The sequence below is a fragment of the Corvus cornix genome, chromosome 20 (assembly GCF_000738735.6).
Source record: "Corvus cornix cornix isolate S_Up_H32 chromosome 20, ASM73873v5, whole genome shotgun sequence".
NCBI lineage: Eukaryota > Metazoa > Chordata > Aves > Passeriformes > Corvidae > Corvus > Corvus cornix.
Window position 1 is genome coordinate 9,841,207 of NC_046349.1, and position 6,273 is coordinate 9,847,479.

Here is a 6,273-nt window from a genome sequence, read left to right on the forward strand (position 1 = left end):
GTTAGGTAAAAATTTTTCACTGAAAGGGTTATCAAGCGCTGGAACAAGCTGCCCAGGGCAGTGGTGGGGTCACCAGGGTGGCAGGGCTGATTTATGCCAGCCCAAACATTCATCGGATCATGGCCATGGGAAATGAATCAGGAGCACCACTAACGCCTTTCCCTCTCGGTCCTGGGCAGACGGCACAACGTCTGTCCCTTCTTAGACCAGCTTACAGGGGAGAGCAATAACCCACTGAACACAGTGGTGAACTGGATAAATCTGTCTTTTAAAAATACCCCAGCAGTGAAAAAAATAAAATGGGGGGGGCTGGGGGAAAAAAGGAGAGAAGCTGAAATGTAATCCCATAAAGAGGCCCCTCAGACTGCAGGGAGGTTGCCTGGGATGGGAGAACTGAAGGAGTGAGGGAAATTTCATGGACTATAAAATAATCGCCTCCCTATGACAATCCTTTGATATGCAAAATGTGTAGAAGTCCTGCCAAAAATAATGAAGTCCTCAGTTTTATTTTTTTTCACGCTAAGATTTTTTTCTTCACAAGGCACGACACCACCACAGAATCCACCTTAAATTATTGGGCTTTTAATACATTTTGTGTTGCCTTTTTTCATCAGACATTTTCACCGATATCTCGTGCTGGGTGTGTTTGAGGGGCTGGCAGGGACACATTTCACAGTTAGGGCAATCCTATATCTGAAAAAACCAAAAAATAGTTTTGTCAGCTCTGAGCAAAGTGCTCCTCTGAGCAAATTGTTGAAGTAAATTAAATTTTATATGCTGCACTTGATCCAGCCCTGGAATTTCTCTGCTCCTGCCATCCCCTGGCTTGCTGTTACCTCCTCACCATGCTACAGAAAGATGGATAATTGCTGTGGTCCATTAATTGTCAAAAGTATGTTTGTCAGTCTCTTGTTCAAGTCATTCTTGACAGGTAAATGCATGTATTGATCTCATCATATCCATGCAGCCTCAGACTTGAATTATTTTGCTGTAAGGAAGAAATCTGAGCCCTGCAAGCAGCTCTAGAGCTCTGCAGAGGTTTCCACATGAAGGTTCAGTCCTGCCTGACGTGCCGTGTTTGCAGGAACACACAGGGCAGCATCCAGCCCCACGGGCTGATCCTGCCTTCCCCGGAGCACAGCAGTCTTTTAATAACTCCACAGGAGTTTGGTTAATGACTCCAAGCGGCATTTGTGTACCAGACCCAGCAGTCTCTGCTTTTTGCAGAGTTAATCCATTTAGTTGCCGCACTTCCATTCAGTATGGAGTTTTACACAATAATCTTCAAAAATGCACTGAAATTACCCTTAGAGTGCATGAGTTACATCCCACAGAGCAATAGAGCAGAAGGGAAGCTGTCCCAAGAGCAGATCAGTACTTCTGGGAGGCTGGCAGCTCACATTTGTTTTGTTCAGACAAATTACAGTTCTGATGTCACCAGTGACGTGATGTAGGTAAGGACATCTGGGCCAGGGAAGCGGTTTCCCAGAGGACGGGGTTCAGAGCCCAGCTTGGGTTCACCCAGGCCAGGGGCTGGATTTGAAATCGCACAGAAATCTGGGAGAGCAATGATATCACCATTTCTGTTCACTTTTAGTCCATCAGAAACAGCAACGAGTGGTTCCCTTAATGCCTGTCAGGCCAAACAATTCTGGTAACAGACCACTGCAACTCATTTGCTTCCTGATGCTGAAGAATCTGCACATGCTGAATCATCCTCACAGCACAGAGCACTGCTCTCAGCTCTCAGACCCTCCAGGCCTCCCTGTGTATCAGCCTCCCACCAAACTCACCAGTAAAATGACATTTTCTGCTTCTCTCTAGGCTTAATTTGTAACATTTTCTAAGAAGTAAATTTGTGCGAGTTGAGCTGTGAGTATAAATCTCCATCTCAGGGGGGAAAAAAATCTCCCACCACACAAAGGTTCCTCTGTTGAGTGTGTAAGGAAGACAGTCCTGGGCAGGAAAGTAGGAAGTCCCACAAGCTCAAAGCAAGAGGGAACTGTGCTGGGAACTCAGCTGGCTGCAATGCAGGAACCAAAAGCTCCAGAAATAGAGATATGCACATCAGATTCTTCCCCCTCACAACCTTCTGCTGTGGCATTGCCTTCATGGCAATAGATAATTTGAAGGTGATTTAATCCATGCCCTTTTCATGAGTCTGAGCACCACCTTCTCTGCAGTGAAATGCTTTTAGCTGAGATCTGGTCTGTAAGCAGTGCCCTTTTAGAGTGCTGGCTTTGGAAACACAGCTTCACTCCTCAGTCCACCACAGGAAAATTCATTCCAAGCATTACTGAAGTCTTGCTTCAATCCTGCTTTGGGGATTTAAGTGGGATGGGCTTTTTGTGTAGGTCCTTCCCAGGGTCAGATGTGCCCTGAATGTGTGAGAAAGGCAGAAAAAGGACCCTGGCAGTCTCACATGTGCACAGGCAGAAGCTCAGAGGGAATGGGGACAGGGACAGCTTGGGTGTTCAGAACAGCACAGGGACAAGCCTTCACACTTTCAAAAGGAAGCTGTGAAGTTGTGGATAGATTTAGCAAATCCAGCAAGCAGTAGCAATTCTTGGAAGGGAGAGATTTGAGGAGTTCCTTTGCTCCTTTATCTCAAGCAAAGTTTACTGCAGGAATTTTTGAGCCAAAATGCAAGTTCCTCTTGCATCCCTTGGGTATCACAGCTTTCTGCTCTGCCTTGAACATTGCCACCAACACTTCAGGAGTTCCCCAGGCTGTGCTGCACACCCTGCTCATACCAAACTTGCTGCTGGATGTACTGATCTCCAGTGGGATCTCTCCAGAAAGCACATTCTCCAAGATTCTCCCATGAAAATTATTGATTTATTAATAATAGCATTCAGTGCAGCACCACGTGCTTCAGGGAAGAGAGTTTGATCCATTCATTCACCAATCCTCCTGTAAACACCACACAACATTTTCATGACTCGAGCACAGGGCCCTCCTGAGTGCAGAGTGATATGATTAAATCAACCAGCTCCGTGTCTTTTAAATACTCTCTGTCATGCAGGAGAACCTGAGTCACTCTCCAAGGCACACAGGACTGCTGGAAATGTTTGGCTCCTGAGGAGCAGCAGCTGATTTTGCTGTAACTGTGAATCTGCAGCGAGAGCAGAGGATTGTGTCACCCACCAGGGCGAGCACATGGCAATCCAGGGAATACTGCTACTCTGCTCCAGAAGCAGCCTGAAGAAACCAGGACTCCCAACCGGAACTCACTGGAGGCAAATTAAAACCATCGCAGGCTGCACATCTGGTGGCACTGACAGCTTGAGCCAAACCTGTCTCACGGGTTTGGGATGCAGGAGAGCAACGGGGATGGATGTGCCAGCAGGGAGCAGGAGTGGTCCAATATGTGAACCTGGTTAGGAAGGGTTTCATCATTGTCTGCACACGTAACACAAACAGGGAATGGCACCTCCGGGTGTGTGCTGAGACAGACGGAAGAGGAGGGGGAAGATGAGCTTAGGAGAATGTGTAGTCCCAAAAACTCAGTGGCTGGTCTTTACAAGGACGTGGTGAGTGTGAGGCTGAGCTCCAAAGAGTGCTGGTGTCCCCAGGTGTGCTGACTTCAAGAGAGAATTTAAAAGGGGTAAACTATGATAGGAAATTTGGGGCAAGGATTAGAGCCTGCTGAGGAGAGAGGGGACAGTAAGTTCTGGATGCACGTTGCACTTCTGTGTCATCCTCCCAGACTTCCAGAGACCATCCTGGTCCCCTGTGAGGCCTCCTGGACCCCCATCCCCACCCTGCTTAGGCTGGAAAAATGTGTACAGCAATTTCTGGTGCCTTATCTTAATACCAGAATTTCCTCCAACTGGAAGCTGCACTTCTGATTCCCAGCCTAAATATACTTATGACCTGTTTATCTTTGCCTGATTTGGGGCCATGATGTTGCAAAAAATATAACAGCCAGCCCACATATGCACTTTAAAATGCTGTCTCATATCAGATGCTTGGACCAAATCCTGCAGTTCTTGCATGGAGAAAAATCCTTGTGACCTTGGTGACTCTACTCCCCAGATAGTATTGGAATAAGGATTTGCACGCTTGTCCTGTTTCACATGAGCTCCTTATTCCAGCAGCCCCTGACTGTTCAGACATGCATCCAAACATCCCAGGACTTCCTTTAAGGTAGAGCAGAAGCTCCAGGAGCAAAATGAGTGTCAGTTGAGTATTGGTGATTCAGAGTAACATTTTACATCTGTGCAATAATGTTGTTGTAAATGCAAAACTGCCTGCTTTCCTCTTTGTCCAGGGATTTTGCCCAGGTGGTTAAAGCTGGAAAAGGCTTCAGCCAGAAGTTGAAGCTGCTGTGCAGCAGCAGGGTGGAGAGCCCAGCCTTTCTCCAAAACAGCCTCCCTGTGCATGAATGAGAGAACATATATGAGCTTGGGCTTCCTGCATCCCCCTGGCTCCAGGGATTCCCTCGTTGCAGAAGACAGGGAGAAAAGGTTGTTCAGGGTTGTACCCAGTCGCTGACTTTTGTGGGAGCGATGCTGAGGTGCCATCCGTCTGTTCCAGCATCAGATGCCCTGAAACACAGCACTGTGCTCACTGTACTCAAACACTGTGAGCTGTCAGACATAGATAAAAGCTCCCCAACATTAACAGCAGCAACACTCCAACCGCTAAATTGAGCTTTGAAGTTAGCAACCCACTAAGCCATGGAGGCTGCTCCTTTCTGTGCTGACTCAGTGGGACGATTTACATCCCACAGCTATTTTTACAGGGAAAGAATGCGAAAAAAGCCACACATTTATTTTTCAAAATCGAATCTTGGGTTCTAGAGAATTGTTTGCAGCAAGCCTAGATAGGTTTCCATGCCTATTCATCCCCTGGCTTATTTGATGAGCTTGCCAGCAGGAAGGATTTTAATTCCTTTTTATCCCAAAGTATTTTTTCCACAGCTGTGATATGAAATGCTTCTGCCAAATAATTTAGGCTCAAAATCTGACCTATATTGAATAGTATAAGATGCTGAGCATGTTCTTGGGATTTTAAGGGCAGAGTTTGTATTTCACTGAAGGATTTTTAATGGAAGCCTGCAAGAAAACATTGTCTTACGTCTCCTATCTTAATCCTGTTATTATTATTACTATCATTATTATTATTATTATTATATGCTACTAATACTATAAGACGTGTTGATGGCCCACTTGCAACAGCATACAAAAATGGATCTTATGAAACAGCCATATGAAAAGACATAGAACCTCTATGTGTTTCATAGGACAGTTTCAAAACCTATCTTTTACTCAGGGCCCATACTTCAGGCCATATCATCAGATATCAGTTTGGTTGCTGGTGTAGACTGCAAGCAATGTTAAGAGTCGCCATGTGGCTTCTTTAAGCCTATTTGGCAAAAGAATTCACCACCCTAAGGGTCCAGTGTTGCAAATACAGTAATTGCAACTTTTATTTGCAAACCTCTCAAATGGCAAATGTGGTCTGTACTTTAAGATATGTACTGCGTGGGAAAAATCCTGCTTGGGAGCTACAAGCTGCTTCAGGGCATGAGAGGTGGGAAGCATGGGAAGTCTTCACTTCGGTTTCAGAGGAACACAGAGGCCACCAGCACCCACACACTGCTGTTCTCAGCTCCAAAGGCTTCATCACGCCCAGCACAGCTCCCAAACCTCCCCTTCGAGGCCCAATGGCATGGACACTGTCAGTGCACATCAACATCCTCTGAGGAGAGGAAAGGGCAGAGCTTTCTGTCCTGGCAGACGATCAGAGCATCATCCCGGGATGTGACAGACACAGGTTCAAGCGCCTGAGGGGAATGTTTATCCCATGCAGTATAAACACACCAGTCCGGGAAGCAACGTATTGTGCACAAATGCCTTGAGTCACTTCGTGGAGATAAATATTAATTTTATGTCCTCCCAGCCTCGGGTCTGCCTTGCCCATATACGGCCCAGGATCAGCACTGCCTTGGCTTTGCTTCAGGAGCTGGAAGCGTGGGGATCCATCCCTCCGCACGGGTTTCGGGACTGCTGGTGAGTCTCAGGGCTGTGAACGGGGGTCTGCGCCCTCGGGGTCGGCGGATTGGGGTCCACTTCAGCCCTGCAAGCCAGCGGGTCGGGTCCCAGGCTGCTGGGATAGAGCAACAGGATCGACGACCTTCATCCGCTTTTATAGGAGCGGTGCTTTGACGTGCACCAACGCCTGCGATGGGTTTAGCAGATGTGTCCTCCTGCCTGCACGAAGGCCAGCACCTCTTGGGAACAGGCGGCCACTAGTGTTACTATGGTT